This window comes from Stenella coeruleoalba (genome assembly GCF_951394435.1).
Source record: "Stenella coeruleoalba genome assembly, chromosome: 3".
Taxonomy (NCBI): Eukaryota; Metazoa; Chordata; class Mammalia; order Artiodactyla; family Delphinidae; genus Stenella; species Stenella coeruleoalba.
Genome location: NC_137148.1, coordinates 150,053,869 through 150,074,505, shown reverse-complemented (window position 1 = coordinate 150,074,505; position 20,637 = coordinate 150,053,869).

The window sequence follows — 20,637 nt, the reverse complement described above, 5'->3', positions numbered from 1 at the left end:
ATGTTAAGCACACCAAAGCCAGCAGCATCTCTTTTGACGAATGTTAGCCCTTTCTCTGCGCTTTGGCATCAAGTTTCTGTGTCATCACCTGGACTGTAAAAAGTATCCTAAGGCTCTATTGCCAGATACTAATTCATGTGGGACAGTTCAAGAGAATGTTTTGGAAATGTTTACAAAGTATTCTTGTTGATAAGCAACTGACTTAACATTTAGATGAAATGGGTAATAAGAAAGATATCTACTGAAAACTATCTCCTGTATCAGGTCTGTGTTATTTATGCATTGTGAATGTTTTCTTAATTTTATTGCCTGTATGCTTTCTTACATATAATAAAATTATTTTGTGAACTCAAATCAACCACGAATGAGTTGTGTTGCATTTGTTAAATGTGTTTTAAAAACTAGGATAGTTCAGATCTACACGTAAGAAAACATGGGCATTTTCAAGGATACGTTACTTTTCTTTTTTCCTTTTTAGTGGCAATCTCTCCTATTACGTATGCCTTGTGTTGCCTTTGAATACTTAAATAGGAAGTTGATTGGGGCTATATACTCTTGTTTACCTTCTGTCTCAAAAAAAATTTTTTTTTCCCAAAAAGAAATCCTTCTTTGCTCGAGGAATTACTCTTCATTTCCCAGATTTGAAAGATTTCTAAAATCTCTGTTTTTACTTTCTAAGAGCCCAGAGGTTTTCAATAACCTACAAATTACAGAAAATAATGTGGCTGGCTTTGCGTGATCGTGGACCCTCAGCTTAATGGCAACCACTGTATGTGTAGTGTTTAAGAGTAAAATCTAAGAATTACTTTTAGGAAAAAATATACAGGTTGTGAGGCTGGGCTGAGCAAAAAGTCTTACAGGTCACTTTCATCGATCCTGCTAAACCTGCTTAGTTCATGTGCTAACCGCCCCCTTTTCCTTTCATCCCAAAGAAGGAGAATGACTGAACAGCAGGTGATGTAGAAATTAAGGGTTAAGTTTATAATTTGGAACATCACACAACAGATGGTGTCTTTTTGAATTCCATATTTGCCTTCCCCAGGCTTTGGCAGATAATGAACATATCTAGAATGAACACGCATAAAGCATGATGCCTTTTCTTTCTGCTTCCTAACTTTCTGCACATCTTGATTCTCTGCAGTTTAATTTTGTTCTGTAATTAGTGGTCCGGCAACATCAGCTAAGATGCTCAGGGCTGTCATGGTCCAACCAGTGAAACATGGGACAAAAGCCTTCACCATGTATTTCATTGGCAGAGTGAAAAATAAAGACACATGTAGAAATTATATTAAATAATTGTAAAATTCAGGACACTGTGGATGAGACTGTATTTTGGGTTTCTGGCATGTTGGATGGATAAAGGGTATCTCATGAAATGTTGATTTGACTGACAGCATCTTTCAGAGAATTTAATTTACAACCATAAAAACAAAATTCAAGTATGACATTTCATTTCATTTAACTATCGTGACGAGCCTTCATAATGCTAAATATATGTAAGACACTTTAGCAAGACAGAGACAATTTAAAAGAGGTGTTCTTTTTCTCTTTCAAGCTAAGAAGATGCTTTTCCTGGTCAAATAAATATAGAGCTCTTACTGGTGATAGAATAACAAGAAGCCTTAAGGAAGGGATGCTGAGCCCTGGGCTCCCATTGGTAGATTTGGAGTTTCTGTAGGAAAGTCGTGGCTTTTTTGGGGGATCTAAGCAAGTCATGGTCTGTGAGCCTCAGTTGTCTTGATCCATTAAATGGGAAGAACAAAACCTCTGCATGAACTTCTTCAGTGGAGGGGGTCACTCCAAATAGAAACTGGTATGTAGTCTAATCTCAGGGACTTTCTGAACTCTGTACTCTCTGGGGGCTCCATCATGATTTCTCCCCAGGTTTGCACCAGCGGCATTTCAGCCTGATCCTTCCACCTCCTAGGATCCAGTCCACATGAGGGGGCCTGGAACAAAGAAAGTCCAGAATTTGTTTCAGACGGAGATGTGTTCACATTGTAGCTACCACTTTCAAGCTGTGTAAGAGTTAAACAAATGTCTATACCTCTCTGAGCCTGTTTGCCCATTTGTGAAATGGAAATAAACATTCAGGTTCTTGTGAAGGTTGAAATGAAGCTAATGTTTATAAGATCTTTGCGCTCACCGATTCTTTGCAGGATCTCTACTTGGAAGGGGTTGATGACAATATTTACTGCATTACTAATAATGGAGCTGCTATGCATTTGAATTCTTGCATGTTTGCTTGAAGCAAATGGCAATGACTTTTAGAGTGCATGTAGTTTGGAATTCTCCCAGACACCATTCTCTTTTGCTGTGGTTATCTGATATTCCAGAAGCAAGTAGATTTTTATATCTGCATGGCTAAGACAGTTGCCTTAATTTTTTCCCACTAGATATCAACTAAATATGTCTGTCTACGATGTTTTAGTCTATGAAATCTACTTACCTTGCAGAATTTGTTTCAGGAATGATGAGCTGATGGCAGCCTAGCTCTGGGCTGTTAAAACTGGGACCTGCTGCTCTGCACAATATGCTGACCATGGTCATTTGAAGGAACCAACCCAGTGGATCATGGGATTGTAGCATTATATAGATTAGATACACCTCTGTGGATTTCTTTGAGATTTCCTGGATAGAAACATGACACAATCAACCTGTTTATTTTCATGGAGGATTGAGGGGATGGGAAGCATTACAGCACAGAGAACCCCTCTAAGATCTTGTTACCAGGCCAATCTAGTCATGTTGCCTTCTGTCATGTTAAGTAACTACCATGTGATGTACCGAATTAAAAAAAGCAGCATTTGGACTTGAGTATGTTACATCATTCAAGATTTGGGAGTTGTAATTTAAATAGTATTAGAAGCTCAGAGAATAATCTGTGGTTTAGAAGGGTTTAACTTTTTAATCACTATGAGAAAATGGACAAAACCAGTTAAATTTTTTCTCAAGCTCATAGCATATATATTCTACCAGCTCTCAAAATGGGTAAATATTTTCAGTCATTGAAGAGGATCTGCCCTGAGCTATGTCCATAGAAATGAGCCCACCTCGCAGAAATGCCAGCAAAGTGACAGGTGGTAGCGAGACCTAGAAGAGCTGAATTGTAGGGCAGAGTTTTTAATTTCATTAAATAATTTTTTAAAAGATAAGTAGTTTGGAGAAACTACCTTATAACCCTTGAAAATAAGTTTTTTCATCTCTACAATAAGTGGGTTAGAAGAGATGATTTCTAAGATTTGTTTTTTTTTTTTTTTTTTTGGCTTGACAATACTAGATGTGAGATCCATTACTGGTAAAAATATGAGTCTGATAGATTTTCCAAGTCTGTTCTCTTTGCTGCTAGAAAGCTAACGAAGTGATATTTCCGAAATGCAAATATTAGGTTATGCCCTTGCTTAGCATTCGTCAATGACTCCCAGTTACTTTCAGGAAAAACAAACAAACAAACTCATGTAAGGCCCTTCATGAGCAGAACCCTGGTGGTCTATGCAGACACATCTATGGCCACTACCCCACCAGCACTCTCTCTACAGAGGTTCTGAACTTCATACAGCTTGTGGAGTGTACGAGGTCCTTCCTTGTCTTTATGCTTTGCGCATGCCGTCCCCTCTGCCTGGAACACCCTTCCCTGTTACCTCTGTTTGCTCGTTCCTACTGATCTTTTAAGACTCAGTAGGGCGTAATTGCAGAAGGCCTTCCTTGGTAATTTCTTCTTGCTTCTACTACTTCTCTTATTTCTTTCAAAGAGTTTACCGTGCTGGAATGAAATAATCTCCTTACTTCCTTATCTCTTCCCCTAGATTATGAGTCTCTTGAGAGCAAGAGACGACCTTACTTTGTTTCCCTTTCTCTCTATATTCCACTGCTTGGCTTATAGGAATTGCTCGTTAGAACTTCGTTGAATGAATGAAAGAACAAGCAAGTCAAAACAGGGAAGACGGGAGCCACGGTTCTAGTGACATTTATTTCTGGAGTGCTTGGTGTATGTGTGCAGGTCTGCTAGGCTCTCTCTAACATCTTTGGGTAGAATCCCCATGTGGTCTCAGAGGCCTGCAGTTCCCTGGGGTCTGAATGGTTGTACAGAGGTCATTGCATACACACAGACACTGCCCCCCCATTCTTATGTGTGTTTATGTATAGAATCGATGCCATTTACCATCAGTAACCTTTGTGAGTACTTTTTGTGATTCAGGCCATGTGCCCAATGCTGGAAATGAATCAGACACTATCCCAGTGTTCGAGGAGCTTAAAGTAGAAACATGTATGCAAATAAACCATCATCAAAGAGTGGTTTAAAAGTAAAGTATAAGAAGAAAGAAAATGTTTTCTTCCAGGTGATGCCAGTACCACCATTCTATTGAGCCCCACCTGGCATCATGCCACGTGCCTTTCATTTATTATCTTATTCCATTCTCACACCTATCCTATGAGGTGGGCACCATCATCAACATCCCCAATTTTCAGATCAAGATAATGAAGATTTAGAAAGGGCACGTAATGTGTCCAAGTTCACACAGCTGGTGAATGATGGGGTAGGTTTAAATCTAGGGCTGTCTGACTTTAAAGCTTATTCTTTTAATCTAGAACCTGTTCTGTTTACCAGGAACTAGCCCTAACCGAGCAAGTAACTTGTCAAGGGGCTTCCACATCACCTCGAATATCGGTGGGTTAAAAAATACTTTTTATTATTCACATTTTCAATCATGTGCAAAAAATAGAGAGGATTGTATGATAACCCCCTGAGCACCCATCCTGTTCCCCAGATTGAAACATTCGCAAGACTATGGTTGGTGATCTTTAAGGAATAACAGGGGCTCCATGTCTTTGGATAGAGCACGAGGTGGAAGTGAAGAGGACGTTGCAACTTCAAAAACGTCACCTTGTGGAGTTCAAAGATAACAGAATGGGGAGATGGTTTATTCAAATGTCAAGACACTCCATGTTCTGGGATCAGTTTGATCAGGGCACCCTCACTCAGTTTAATTCAGCGAACATTTATCTATGCCTGCCTGGGCCTCAGTGCTGCTTTGAGAGGGGGAGTGAGGAGGGAAGGATGAGAGAACAGGGTGGGGAGGGGGAAGATGCTTAGTGAGGGAGACAGTGCTGCTGGAGGGGCATGGGGATGGGGTAGGGCTGGGAAGGACATGGCATTGGATGTGGGCTTGAGGGACGGACCGGACAGGACTCAACCGGCAGGGAGTGAGAACGGTTGAGGTTGGAACTCCAGTACCTGCAAACGTGGGGCTGAGGAATGGGCACTGGGTGGCTTTTCTGGATACAGGACTTGGGGCAGAGATGAGCTGAAACGCACTAGAAGGTTTGATCCAAATGAGGTCCCACAGGCTGTCAAAGGAACTGCTTCGGGGTGGTCTCCATACTCTGCAGGGGCGAATTCAGTGCATCTGCATGACTAACCAGATGGTCAGGTGATAATGGCTCACCCCTCCCTTCCTCACATCCTCCCAGCAGCTTTGCTCACATCTTACCTGCTCTCAAATAGACTCTGCTGACACCCCTTTCCTCTCTTTCCAGCTGGGACTCCCTTCCTCCCGTCTTCTGTATGAGCCTCATCTCAGGTGTCAGCTGTACTGGAGCCGTTCTCTGGCCCTTCTTCCCCCCGGGCTGGTGGCCCACTGCAGGGCATGCATCCTGTTGTGTGCCGTTTGTGTCCCCTGTTTCTCGGGGGAGCTCCCAGAGGCACAGAATGTGTCCTTTTCAACACTCTCTTCCCAGTGCCCAGCATACCCTGGCACACTAGGAGTACCCAAGTTAATATATTTTTTAAATGAATGGGTGAATTAATCACTTTATGAAAATGAATAACTGCTTATACACATACCTTAATTTTCACCATGGGGTTGACTCTGCTGGGCTTATAAGGGCTGATCTCTGCTAAGTGTGGTTTCTCCAATACTGATACAATCGCAGGTAAATGATTGGAATAGGATTTAAATGGCAAACTAGGGCTCTCTCTCCTGTCGCTGTGCACGGATAGTGAGTGATCAACCCTTTCCTACGGGAGGGAGAGGAAATGTCAACCAAATGCCAGCAGTGTGTTCTGAGATTAGCTGCATGCATGCTGTTCTGAGGCTGAGTTTTTAGGTCAGAAGTATTTAGCATTATAAACATGTTGACTCATTTAGATGATGTCCAGCCCCATTTGTAAGATGCTGCTTTCACACACACTGCTGTTTACTGTCAAACTGGGAGGAAGGAAGGAGCTCCATGCTAATTCTGCCCAAACTGCTGTGGGTTTCTCCTTGCTTGATGGTGGGGTCCCTATAAAACTGCATGTCCTTGACTGTTACAGGGGAGGATTAAAGGGGATCCACTCTGAGAGGGGACCAGGGGCAAGAAGGCGACAGTCACTTTAGATAGCCTGGTTGTAATATCAAGGCAAAAGTAAATTTTAATGCCATTTTTAGAAAGCATCCATTGCACCCATATTGAAATGAAAACTTATTTGCTTCTCACAAGACCGTGCAATTTAGAATGTCACCCTTTTCTTTTCCTTTTAATTTGCCTTTATTTGGTACCCAGTTCTGTGTATAGAAGTTTGTATTTGAGTGTTTTTTAAAAATTAATTTTATTGAAGTATAGTTGATTTACAATGTTATATTAATTTCTGCTGTACACCAAAGTGATTCAGTTATATATATATATATATATTTTTTCATATTCTTTTCCATTATGGTTTATCACAGGGTATTGAATATAGTTCCCTGTGCTATACAGTAGGAAATTGTTGTTTATCCGTCCTATATATAATAGTTTGGATCTGCTAATCCCAAACTCCCAATCTATCCCTCTCCCACCCCCTCTTTTCCTTGGCAACCACAAGTTTGCAGAAGGACAGAAGCAGAACCTCCGGGTTAAGGATGGGAAATAGCCACCCTCCTGCCTGCTCACAGGAATGTAACTGACATTGTGCATACAATTCGACCCAGCAACTCCACTTCCAGGAATCTGGTTTATGTACATCCTTACCTGTATGCTCAGAGATGCCTGTGTAAAGGCTGCAGCCTTGCTTTAAAGTCCGCTAAGTGAAATGAATAACTAAAATGTAGGATGTCCATGGTGTGTCGTAGTTACAGAGAAAGGTGGATCAATATGCACTATTATGGAAAGATATTCATGAAACGAAAAAGAAAGTTAAAAAACAATATGGACCGTATGATCCTTTTTATTTAAAACAGTGTAAGAAGTATATATTTCTTATGTCTGTACATAGAAAAAAGGTGTAGGAAAATGCCCACCTACCTGAAAACAGTGGTATCTCTGGGGAGAGCAGAGCGGGGTGGCTTTCGCTTTTTCCTTTTTATGTTTCTCAGTTTTTACAAGAAGCTTGCGTTTATATAGATCAGGTGTGTAGTTAAGATATTTTTTTAGAAGCATACTGAACCGGGGGTGAGGAAAGTAGAATTCTAGTTGTGGTTGCTGGGTGAGTCCTTGGAAGAAGGTCAGTGGGAACAGGAACTTCTGGTCTGCCTGCTCCAAAGCCCCTCCCTTTCCCCCAGGACAAGACCTTCCTCCACCCCATGGGGGGGTGTCTTAGTTTCCCACACAAAATGTCCTTCCACAGAGCCCATATTTGGAATAATTTTGTTGATCAAAAGCATCTCATTTAGGGAATCATAGTCTGTGTGGCCTTTTGATAGGTTCAAGCATTTTCTCTGTTCAGCTTTTGAGAAATGATAGAAAGGACTCATGGTGGGGTCCTTGGGGAACCTCAGGTTGGGGGTCACTAGTGAGCGGCCCTCTGAAGTCCTCTTTTCAAGAACTAACTCCTCTCAGGGGTCTGGGCTATTTTACAACCTTTATGGACCCTAAAGGGTCTTATTTGTGGTATCCCAGTGCACATCACCTCAAACATATTAAAATGCTTCTTAAATATAATTTTACTGCTGCAAAACAGAAGGATTTTTAAATGTCTTGAAATTATTTTGATTTCAGTTTTGCAGTTACTTGGTCATATTTTGGAACGAATGCATTTTCCCCGTCTGGTCTCAAACATTTCGTGGTGCTTTTGAAAAGCTCAGAGCCTTAGGGACCTCTAGTCCCTCTGCCCTGAACAAGCTACAGCCAGAATTTTCTCCAAGTTTTGAGAGCAGACATGCCGTGTGCTTTTAGGCACAGCAGGAGAGGAGGCCACTGCCGTTTTCCCTGTTGAAATCTCTCTTGTTCTCTAGCTGGGTTATTACTGCTCAGATGTTTAAGGGCCTTGTCTACGACAGTGATACAAATCACTTTGGATTACTTTGAAACTGAAAAAACACCCTAGCATTTGTTCTTAGGTTTAACCTTTTGGGAGGTTTTCAAATTCTATTTTTCTCATCATTGACATAGATATTAAATGTTTTAGTGATATTTTTATGTTAAATGCTCCCACACGCTCATTTTAGATGGTAAATTCAAAGTGTGAGGATAAAAGCAATGAGGGCTGGATTGAAGAAAAAGACAGGCTTCCTTATTTGATCTTTTATTCTAAAAGGAGGAAGAAATTTAAGTGTGAAGGCTTGGATTCTATAACCTGTAAGAGACTTGAACAACGAGTCACAGGCAGAGGAGATGCTGAGGCCAGATACTGGTCAGGGAGAGTGACTAATCGTCACATGCAGACTGAGGTTGTTGAACTGGGAAACTAAGTTATTTCAGATGCAACTTTGTATAGGAAAGAATCTTTGGGGATCTGGTCAGAGCATCAGTTCCCATGAATGGCTTATTCCTTTGGGGAGAGGAAGGTTACGTGCCGTATGACCTCTGCTCAGACTCCCTCTGGCTTCACAGTAAAGAGCAGTGAGGAGTAGGTAGTTAGCTTTACTTCTCTTGTTTTCCACCCTGACAGTTATTAAATTACAGATATGTATTTGACAGAGATTCCAAATTCAATAGCGAGAGGGGTGGAGGGAGGGGGGATGGAGCAGGAGGGGAGAGCTTGAGGTTTCTCAAGAAATTAAATTCGGGCATCTCACTTTTTTAAAATAAAAATTTTATTTTAGAAGAGTTTTAGATTTATAGAGAAATTGCAAAGATAGAGCAGAGAGTTCTTATATACCCTGCATGCAGTTTCCCCTATGGTTAATTTCTTACATTAGTATGGTCATAAGTAATGAACGAATATTGATATAGTCTTATTTACTAAATCCATAGTTAATTCATATTTCTTTAGTTTTTACCTAATATTCATTTTCTCTTTCAGGATTCCATCCGGGGTACCATGTTACATTTCGTCATTAGGTCTCTCTAGGCTCCTTTTGGCTTTGACATCCCCTCACCCTTTCGTTGTTTCTGATGACCTTGACAGTTTTAAGGAGTATTGGTCAGGTATGTTGTAGACCGTCCCTCGGTGGGGATTTGTCTGCTTTTCTTGTAATTAGACTGGGGTTATGGGGCTTTGGGAGGAAGACCACAGAGGTAAAGTGTCATTTTTATCACATCGTATCAAGGGTATATACCATCAACATGACTCCTCACTCTGACCACCTGACTAAAGTAGTGTTGTTTGGGTCTCTCTACTGTCACATTCATCTTTCCCCCCTCTTTCATACTGTACTCTTTGGAGGGATGTCCTTGTGTGCAACCTGCCCCTAAGGAGGGGGGATATCTACATAAATTATTTGGAGTACTTCTGTATGGAAACTTGTCCATTCTCCCATGTTTGTTCATTCATTCATTCATTCATTTATCTCAGTATGGCTCATGGGTATCTATATTTTACTTTGGGTAATAACCCATAAGTACTTTGTTTATTTTGTTGCTCTGGGAGCTCTTTCAGTTGGCTTCTGTGTCCCTTTGACATATCTCCATCCTTGTGAGATTTTTTTTTTCTTTCTGTACTTCCTTAGTTTCTGGAATTACAAGATGCTCTAGACTCATCACATATACTTCCTGACTCAACTATAGAATTAGGTATTTCTCAGGGAGCCTGTTGAATAGGAATGGTGAAAGAGGAAATCTCCTTGTCCCCTATCTTAGGGGAAAAACGTCCAGTCTCTCACTATTAAATACGATGTTAGCTGGAGGATTTTTGAAGGTATTCATTATTAAGTTGAGAAAGTTCTCCTCTATTCCTAGTTTGTTAAGAGTTTTTAAAACCACGGATGACTCCTAGATTTTATTAAATGCTTTTATTGCGTTAATTGATAACATGATTTTTCTTCTTTAGCCCGTTAACATGGTGGATTACATTGATTTTTGAATGTTGAACCAGGGTTACATCCTGGAATAAATCCCATGTGACTATAGTGTATTTTTGTGTGAATTATTGATTTGATTAGTTGAGCATTTTTGTGCCTATGTTCATGAGAGATATTAGTCTCAAGTTTTCCTTTCTTGGAATGTCTTTATCTGGTTTTGGTTTGGGAGTGATGCTGGTCTCATAGAATGAGTTAGGAATTGTTTTCCCTGCTTCTATTTTCTGAAAGAGATCACAGGGAATTGGCATTATTTCTTAAACGTTTGATAGAATTCACTAGTGAAATCATTTGGGCCTAGTAGTTTCTTTTTGTGGAAGGCTATTAATTGTTGATTTGATTTGTTTAACAGAGGGATATTCAGGTTATCTCTTTTTGTGTGTCTGTGAGTTTGTATCTTTCAAGAAACTGGTTCATTTCATCTAGGCTCTCCAATTTGAGGCATAGAATTGTTCATAATATCCCTTTATTATCCTTTTAATGACCATGGATCAGTAGTGATGACCTTTCTTTCATTTCTGATATTATAATTTGTGTCTTCTCTTCTATTATCTTGGCTTATCAAAATTTTAATCAATTTTATTGATTCTTTCCAAGAAACAACTTTTGGTTTTGTTAATTTTCTTTAATGTTTTTCTGTTTCAATTTCATTGACATTGACTTCCGCTCTTCAAAAAAATATATGTTTTCTTTTGTTTCCTTTAGGCTCAAGTTACTCTTAGTTCTCTAGTTTTTTAAGGAAGCTTAGGTTATTGATTTTAGATTTCTTTTTAAAAAGATATATGCATTTAATGTTATAAATTTCCCTTGAATAACTGGTTTTGCTGCATCCTATGTATTTTGATAATTGTATTTTCATTTAGCTTGAAATATTTTTTAACTTCACCTGAGACTTCTTCTTTGACCCATGTGTTATTTAGAAATGTGTTATTTAATTTACAAATATTTGGGAGTTATCTTTCTGTGATTGATTTCTAGTTTATTCCATTGTGGTCTGAGAATATATTTTGTATGTTTCTATGCTTTAACATTTAAAAAAATTGTGTCCTATGACCCAGGATGTAGTCTATCTTGGTGAATGTTCCATGTGAGCTTGAGGAGAATGTGATTTCTGCTCTTGTCTGATGGAGTGTTCTGTACTTCCTATACATAAAGATTGGCTAAGTGGCATACCAGAACCAGGTATGTCTGTCTAGGTGCAGTAAGTTCATGTTCTGTTGCACCTATATGCCAGGCATCGCCTTAGAGATTCCTCTTAGGTTATTTGCAAATGTCTCAACAACATTATGGGTTAAAGTACCAGAGATGAGCAAATTGAGGCTTATCAGAGTAAAGTCACTTGCCTAAGCTCTTTCTGCTCTTAAACGCTATGTCCCGGGTCTGACAGCAACATTGCTGCTCTTTCTACAAAATATCAAGGCACCAAGTTGCTCTGGTTCTAGGATGATTGATTAATTGGAGCTTTATGGAGGAGGAGCTAGTCCTCTTTTTCAATCTAGCTGAATTAATCAGTGTAGGAGGCAGCAAGACTTACACAGGTGAAAAGAAAAGTCATCTTTAACATGAACAAAAGGAATGTAGGAGGAACTAGGCAAGAATGGATTAGTAATAGGGTATGGGCTAAAGAATGTGACATTTGAAGTCAAGGGCAATTAGAAAATAAGTTTTAGTTTCAAAGAAAATTAAGTAGTTTGAGGAAGGGGGAAGAGAGCTCAAGTTTACTGGTACTTCTAAGCTACGCACTGCCCTGGGCACTTTTGCATCCATGTCATTTAATACCCAGAACAAGCCTATGAAATGTCTCCACAGCCCATAGATTCCCCCTCTCCCCCGGCCCACTGCATAATGATGCTTCCTAGGGAAGAAGAGAAGGATCTCAGAAAATAAAGTGGTGGAAATAAAGTGGAAAGGAACATAGGATGGTGACTGTATATCCCAGACAGAGGGAAATATGCTATTATCTGTCTTTAGGAAGACATAGGGTGAGAGAATGGGCATTCTGACTAGCAATCATGATGGGGCAGGATGTGGGTGGGTCCTGGAAATGGGGGAAGGAGGGACTTCCTCTAGACCAGGCAGGGGTGTGTGTGGAGGCCCAGCCAGCCTTCTGGTGGTAGGAACAAGAACCCTAATCCTAACCCTAACCCTTGGCCTCGTGAGGCACCATTGAGCTCACTGCTCTGACCCACCTACTTCCTTGTACAAATCGCCCAAGAATTTAGGGGAGGACTAGTTCTAGGCAGAACTGAATTCTTTCTAACAGAGACTCCCTGGATCATGGATAACACAGGAAAGTATGCATCTGTGTGGTGTGTATTGAGAGAATTGAGTCCCCAAGGAGCTTCACTCTGGAAGGCAGAGGGTTGGTGCAGCGACCATAGCTGAGTAAAACACTTGTGAACAGGGGATTTTTTATCCCCCAAAACTCCTTGACCTCCTTATTCTGCATCTGGAAAAAATAGTACAGTATCAACAGTGGGGATGCATGTCCCAGGTAGAGATGGCCTTGATGTTATGAACCCCCAGAGATACAGTAGTGGGGCCCCATCAGCCACAAAACCTAGAGAGCCCAAGCCACCTTGGCCAGCTGTTGAGCCAAACAGGGATATTTGTGTTCTGACCTTTTGACGATGACTAACAGACCTGTATCCTGAGATTGAAACAACAGCCTGTAGGTACATGGTATTGCCCTGGGAGAGAAGAAAGACATTCCCTGATAGGTAGAATAGCAGGTTGGAGTTGTTTCACTTGAATATTAAGAAAAATATATATCTCAAGCTAGTGAGGTTGGATGTGTCAGCTATACACATAACTAGTCAATTTACCTGGTGTGCGGATTGAGAGATGTCTCAGTGGTGGTGGTGAGGATTGGTAAGCATAGAGGGTAAGTGGAAAATGTATTCTGGATACCAAAGGTAAAGAATGTATATCTGTGTTAAGGCCTGTCGGATAATCCTTTTATGTCTCTCTAGCACCTGGTACAGAATTCAGTCTGCAATTCAATGTAGTGCTATTTTGAAGATTTGGGCAGCTTCACCAGGAAGAGGCAAAAAGAATGATCTCTGTAAATATTTGCTAATGGGTGGGTGAATGATGAATGGGTGATTAGTGGCTAGAATGATGGATGGAACAATGTCATTAGAATTTCTGAGACTCAGCGTCAGTCGCAGAATGGAACATGGCCAGGCTATTGTGTTTCTGGTTGTCAGTAGCTTGTTGATACTGTCCTTTGGTGATGGGCACTTCTGAGTTTCTAATGTGGGGCATTGTTCAACTGGACTATGAATCTTGAAGGCAAGTGTGGGCACAGAGCCTGCCAGCTGGAAGTGAATGCAGCTGGGCTAAATCCATCTTTTCCAGACCTTTCCCAGCCACAGTCACTTCATCCCTCTGAGCCTAAGTTTCCTCATCTTTCAGAAGAGGGGGACAACCTCGATCTCACAGGATGGGTGTGAGGATTAAACAAGACGGTAGTAATAATTCTGGTTGATACGTACAGAGAGAGCTCTTACTATGTGCCAGGAACTGGTTTTAGTGCTCAACATATACCAACTCACAACAATCCATTGAGGTAGGTACTATTACAGTCCTCGTGTTACAGAGGAGAGACTGAGGCAGAGAGGTTGAGAGATTTGACCAAAGCCTTCAGCCAGTAAGGCAGATCTGGGCTTCAAACCCAGAAAGGCTTGTTCCAGAGCATGTACATTTAGCCCTTTTCTATGCATCCTTAGCACAGCCCCTGGCATGTGGTGGGTCTTCCGCAAAGCGGTAATTCCTTTCCTCTTGTTTCACTAGTTGCTCTGGGATGGTGATGGTGGCCTGTCCCCTGTGGCCAGAGCTGCCAGGAGACTGGAGAGACAGCTGGTGAATTCAGTCTTGACCAGGCATACAAAGCCCCACAACTCTGACCTTTCTTTTTATGCTTTTAGCCTGATTCTTAAAAAGTGAAAGACATAGATGTCAAGATCCTTAAGAGTAAAATCAATGTTCCTTGCCTAAGTCCAGGTTTTGTTAAGCAAAAGAAACACATCTCTTTCCAAATGCATTTGAAGACAGTTCTGTAAACTGTTTTGCAGTTTGGGTGCTCAGGCACTTTAGAACAAAGTAATAAGAAAATTGTTTTTTGAAATCATGCTAAGGGCAATGTTCACTGTTACGATAATTATGATTATTGTTATTATTTTCTGTGTGTGTATGGGAGAGATACATGGGGGAGTGATCAACTTTAGATTCTTTTCTACTATAATTTAGGTTGATATCATGAGGAGATTGCTCAGTCAATGAGAATCAGAAAATAGAAGATGCATATTTAATGCAGGCAGGAGCAGAATCCCATGAATAAGGCAGGCAGTGTTTCTCAACGGTTAGGACCATTGTCTTGGGAGGCTGGGTGCCAACTTTGCTTCCACTCCTTGACGTGTGACCCTAGGTCAGTCACTGTCCCTCTCCAAACCTCACCTGAAAAATGGGAATGGTTTTGTAAAGAGTTGCTATGATGATCAAACAAGATAATGTTAGTAATAATGATATTGTAAATTTGAAGGACTGGATAAATGTAAGGGAGGGTGATCATTTGTGGAAGGCATGGTGTCCAGAGTCGGGCAGAGCTGGTTTCAGTCTCTGCTTAGGCACTCTGTTGCTGAGCCTTGGTTTTCTCATCTTCAAAAGTGGGATAGTAATACATAACAGGTTTTTTTTTTTTTTTTTTTTTTTTTTTTTAGAATTCAATGAGGTTAATGTGCATAAAATGTTTGGTATAGTGCCTGGTACACAGTTAGTGCTCAAGAAGTGTTAGCAATTATAATTTGATTATGACCCCTCGCTCAGAAGTGATGCTACAAAAGATAGGACATGAAAAATGAAGAAATGGTTCAAACCAGTGATTGCTCAATTGAGCATTCTTTTTATTTCCTGTGTGTGTGTGTTTACATTTGTGTGTGTACTTTAGCATGTTTAATGACGAATTTCCACGGTGAGAATTGGATGAATCACAGAATCAATTTAGTCTTTACAACAGTTGAAAACAGCATGAAATGTTTTTCCCTTCTGGAGGCCATGCCCCACTCTTGCTTGACTCTGGCCGTATTCTCTGCTATCCAACTACTGTAAGTGCCTGCTGGGCAGCTCAGCAGGTCTCCTAGAGAGTGGAGTTCCTTCTCGGTTAGAGGGACATGACTCCTGTGTCATGGGGCACTTTACTAACGTGGGACATGTTGCCAACACCTGGAGTTTTCATGGGCTGCATGTCCTGTGCAGAATGTGGGATTATAGGGGAATCTGGGAGAAGCACGTTTACACTTCTCTTTCTACCCCTCAGGGGACAGTCACGTGAATGCTCCTCTGTACCTCACCTGGAGTACTGCACACCTTCTTCACAGTCTGCTTGGCTCCAGTCTCATTCTGGTCAGTCATCTTCACATCACAGTCACATTCACAGTTTACACACCCCTGTCTACTCACATCACTCCCCTGATGAAAACCTTGCACTGGCAGGGTGGAGTCCTGGTTGCTTAGCACAATGGTCAGACTTTTCCTGAGTTGGCTTCAACTTGCCTCTTTAGCCCCTGCTCGCGAGTGCCCTGCCGTGCTGTAATTTTCTGTGCACACATTTGCATATCCCACCAGACTGTGTGCAACTCATGAGTAAAAACTGTCTGATTCCCTGTACCTCTCATAACTGGCATATGGATGGTGCTCAATAAATTTTTTTAACAGGCAGTTCAGCCTAGTGTTTAAAAATTTGACTCTGGAGTCAGAGAGATCTGCCTTTGACTCTTGGACTCTCCACTTTATTGATATGTAACGTAGGTCAAGTAGGTCATAGTTTCATCCTCTGTAGGGAAGAGGCAATGGTGCTTACCTATAAGGATGTTTTGAGGATGGCATAAGGCCTGGTGTGCAGAAAGAACTTAGAAGATGTTAGCTTTTATTCTTATTAAATCTTTGTTGAACACACACCATAGCATAATCTATGGAAAAGAGGAATCATAAACGGGATACTGAGTAATAATCTTTTGATTCTGGAAACCACCGGGGACACATGACAGAAGATTGTATTCATCTGAGAAGGTATGCCAATGATGGCAATGGAAATTGTTGGGAAGCTTTGACATCTGACAGTGTGGTAGTGTGTGTTCAGTTGCAAATAACTGAAAATCTAACCCAAATGGGCTTAACTAGTTTTTTAAAAAATGGTTAATTGCTTATATAACTAGACAGCAACAAGGTTGGGTGGGCTTCAGGGTTGGTTTGTTTCAGCTGCTCAAACATATCATCAAGGATCCAGGGTCTTTTTCTCTATGCTGTGCCAGCCTTATCCTAAGACCATCCTCTTTCTTGTTGTAGCTGTAAGAGGGCTGCCAAAATCTTCTGGGATTTGATGACCATATTCAGGGAGAAGGATAGGATTGCTTCCAGAAACTCTCTTAGAAGACTGAAACCTTGCTTTCCTGAAGCCACGAGCAAATAACTACAATCTTCTTGGCCCTGAATTAATCACATATCCATCAGTGAACCACTGGATGGTGTTCAGGGAGTGAGATTGTGCTAGCTGGTTTGGCTTGAGACAACCTGCTCCATACCTAGAATCAAGGCATGTATTCTGCAGTAGTGGAGTAAGAAAATCCAAGTATTGAAAAGGGGGAGAGGGTGCTAGGAAAGAAACTGTTTTCTGAGCTTCTGAAAGAATCTGCAGCTCTCATGGCTGCTATACAAGTTTCAGAGAATGGGAGGCATATCTCCATACTTTTATTGCTTCATCACTTAGGTGCTTTTAAAAGTGCTTTCCTACATCATTCATTCGACAATCACCACCATTACAACAAAAATGTACAATAATGACATTTCTCATTTTTGCTATGTCTACTATTTGCACTACTGTCTTTTAGCTTTGATTCCTGGTTCTCTGAAGATGTTTTTTCCCAGTAAATAACTCTCTGATATAAGTGTCACTATATTGTTTTTATAGATGAGAAAACAAACTGAAGCTCAGGGAGGTTGATGTAAGTTTTTCAAATTCACACAGAAAATTAGCAGAGCCAGGATTTGATCCAGGTCTGTCTGGTTCCAAAGCTCATATTCTTTCCAAGACTCCATGCTACCTTCTTATTCTTATTCTAGAAACAAGGTGGAGGCTTCCATTTGAAAATGGATGTGCCAACTTGATATTCTTTCCATCTCCTCCTGGAAACCATCCAAAGCAATAAGGAGGATAGAAAACAAAATTCCAAACTCCTTTTTTAGTGAAGCTAAAAATATTATGTAGGGGCTGTCAAGAGCACACAGTAGCTGTGAGAGAGGTAGTAGCCAAAAGCAGAGATGAGAGCTCAGTAAAGTATTTGACCAAAAAACAAAGACAAAAACAAAATTTCTTGATGCTGGGGGAACTAGTCTAAAGGAGGAAATCTCTATCCTTTGATTGAAAAAGAGGATGAGGACATAGGATAAGCTGAGAAGAAGAGATTCCCCCAAACTTGGTTAGCTTCAGAGAAGTAAGGAGGTTGAAAGTATCAGTCATTTTTTGCTACATAACAAACACCTCCAAATTCAATAAACATTTTTTCCTGTTCATGTGTCTTCAAGGTGGCTGGAGTTAATGTATCTAGGCTGGTCTAGCCTGGGTTTGACTACAGTCTGAGGGCTGGTTGCTGGTCTTCTCCATGTGTATCTCAACCTTCTTAATCCAGTGGCAACCTGAGGCATATTCTTCTCATGATGAAAAGCAAGAGTCAAGAAGGTAAATCTAACTACACAAGCACATTTCATGCTTTGCTCATGACATACACACTAATAGCCCATTAGCCAAAGCAAGTTGCATGGTCAAATCTGAAACCAAGAGGTAAGGAAGTACAATCCATCACCATAAGACCATGACAAGAGTGTACATGCATAGTACTTTGGGAGATGAATAAGTGAGGATAGAAATTTAATCCTCCACACCAGGTTATATGTAGAAGCTCTCTGACTTTGTAGCAAATGAGGAGAAGAGAGACCCTGAGCTGTGAAAAGCAACTTTATTATAATTCTACCCTGGTCTCTCCCCACCTACAGAAAACTTTGTCCAATGTTTGGTCCAGAGAGTCCTAATGCAGTCAACAATGAGCAATACAAACAAGCCAGTGCTGTATTTTAACAAAGATACTATGAAAAAAAAGGGAGAAAGGAGCAGTAAAATTTATGAACAAAGAACACTCACTAGTAAAATGGCCCTGGAACAGACTAAAATTGTAAGCAAAACTTCCACCTTACAGAAAATATCATATAGGAGCAATTGCCTCTGAGAACAACCACCATGCAATAACTCAGGGATGGGATTGCAAGGCAGCAGTGGATGAGATGTGATCTGGCAAAACTCAGAAAAGAAATAGAAGAAAAAATGAAACCATTATTAAAATAAAGACAAAATTTGAGAGAGCACAGGGTTAATAAACACTATGAAAACACAAGAAAGGACATAGAAAATAGAAGTGAGAAGAACAAACAAAGTGAAATGTAGATTAAAAGAATAGCTAAAGAGGGCTGTATAGATGTAGAAGAGAGTCAAAGGAGATCAAATAGATGCATAATTGGAGTTCATCAAAAAGAAAACCAAAATAATGAAACAGAGCAAATAACAAAGGTATAAATAAAGAAGAGTTTCCTAAAAAAAATTTTTTTAATCTACATATTGAAAGAACAAATTATGTGCCTGACAAAGATGACCCCAAATGGTCAACACTGAGACATTGTCTCATAATATTAGTAGACTTCAAATATGAAGATTCCTGATTTTCCCCCTTATATAGGACTTTATTTCTTCTCTCCTCCAGCTGGCTTCAGATTTCTCCAGAACAACATTCAGTTCCAGATGAAAATAGAGCAACATTTAAGCAATATCTAATAAAAGAGAATATGAATCAATGGTTTTATACCTTTATATCATTTACATGTAAAAGCCAGAGAAATATAACTTTAAAACCACAAGATCTCAGAGAATGTGTTCCTATGAGCCCTCCTTGATAAAAATAAAAATGAGAAACTTCAGCAAACCAAGACATTTTTTGAGAAACTATGTATAGGTTTAACAGTGACTGAGAGTGAGCACTGTACGTATTTGACAGTAGAACCAAGAATAATTTACATATATATTTTAATTGAAATATAGTTGATTTACAATGTTATATTAGTTTGAGGTGTATAACAAACTGATTTGATATTTTTATAGATTATACTCCATTTAAAGTTATTAAAAAACGTTGGTTATATTCCCTGTGCTATATATTATATCCCTGCATCTTACTTGTTTTATTCCTGGTAGTTTGTACCTTTTAATACCCTTCCTCTGTCTTGCCCATCTCTCTACCTCTCTTGTACTGGTAACTCCTAATTTGTTCTCTGTATCTATTAGTCTCTTTCTGCTTTCTTATATTCATTCATTTGTTTTATTATTTTTTAGATTTCACACATAAGTGAAAACATAGAGTATTTGGAACCAAGACTAATATTAATGTGGGTATTAAAGAGGTAGAATAAGATATGAATGTTATATATTGTAAAACATCATAGAAATAATAAAACTTACAAAAAACCAGGGAGGAAAAGGTAAAGAATATAGAAGGAAAAGAAAGTATATTGATTGTTTCATATAATGGCTGGGAGTAAAATCATATCATTTAAAGTTGACAAAGTAGTAGAAATAAAAATATAATAGCCAGCTTTTGCTATATAATAATCAATCCCCTAAAGTCAGCATTTACAAGAACAACAACAAGAACATTTATTCTCACATCCTTCTGTTACCAGTTTGACTGAGGTTTGGGCTGATCCAAAGTAAACTTGTTGGGAGGACCTGCTTCAGGCTGTGAGTCATCTGGGTTTGGTTGCAAGCTGTGGGTTGGGTTCAGATATTCAGATGTATTAGCTCTGGACCCAGGCTAAAGGGGCAGCAGCTCCCAGAAGGAGGTCTTCTAATAGCACACCACGAGAGTATAAGAGGCCAAGCCAACTAATGAAGCACGTTTCAGGACTCTGCTCATTTCCTATCTGTTAACAATACATTGGCCAAAGCAAGTCACGTGTCCAAGCCCATTATCAATGGTGGTGGGAAGAATATATTGCTCTTGAGTGAAGAACTTAGGACAATAAGTCAGTCTATTATGGCATATTTAAGAGTACAAATATAAACAATAAAGAAGGATACTATTAACTGAAATTTGATGATAGGGAACTAATAGATAAGTAAAAAGTTAATGACTAAGAGTACCATATACTATTATAATTTAAAACTAATCACTAGAATAAAGTGCAAACCTTTCTAAATATCAGAAGAACTGCCTATAGGAAATGAAACAAAGAAAATTGATCACCAAGCAAAGAAAGCACAAAAATATGTCAGAATTTAGACCAAAGTATTGGTCATACTATTAAATGTAAAAGGACTAAACTCACTGTGGTAGGAAGA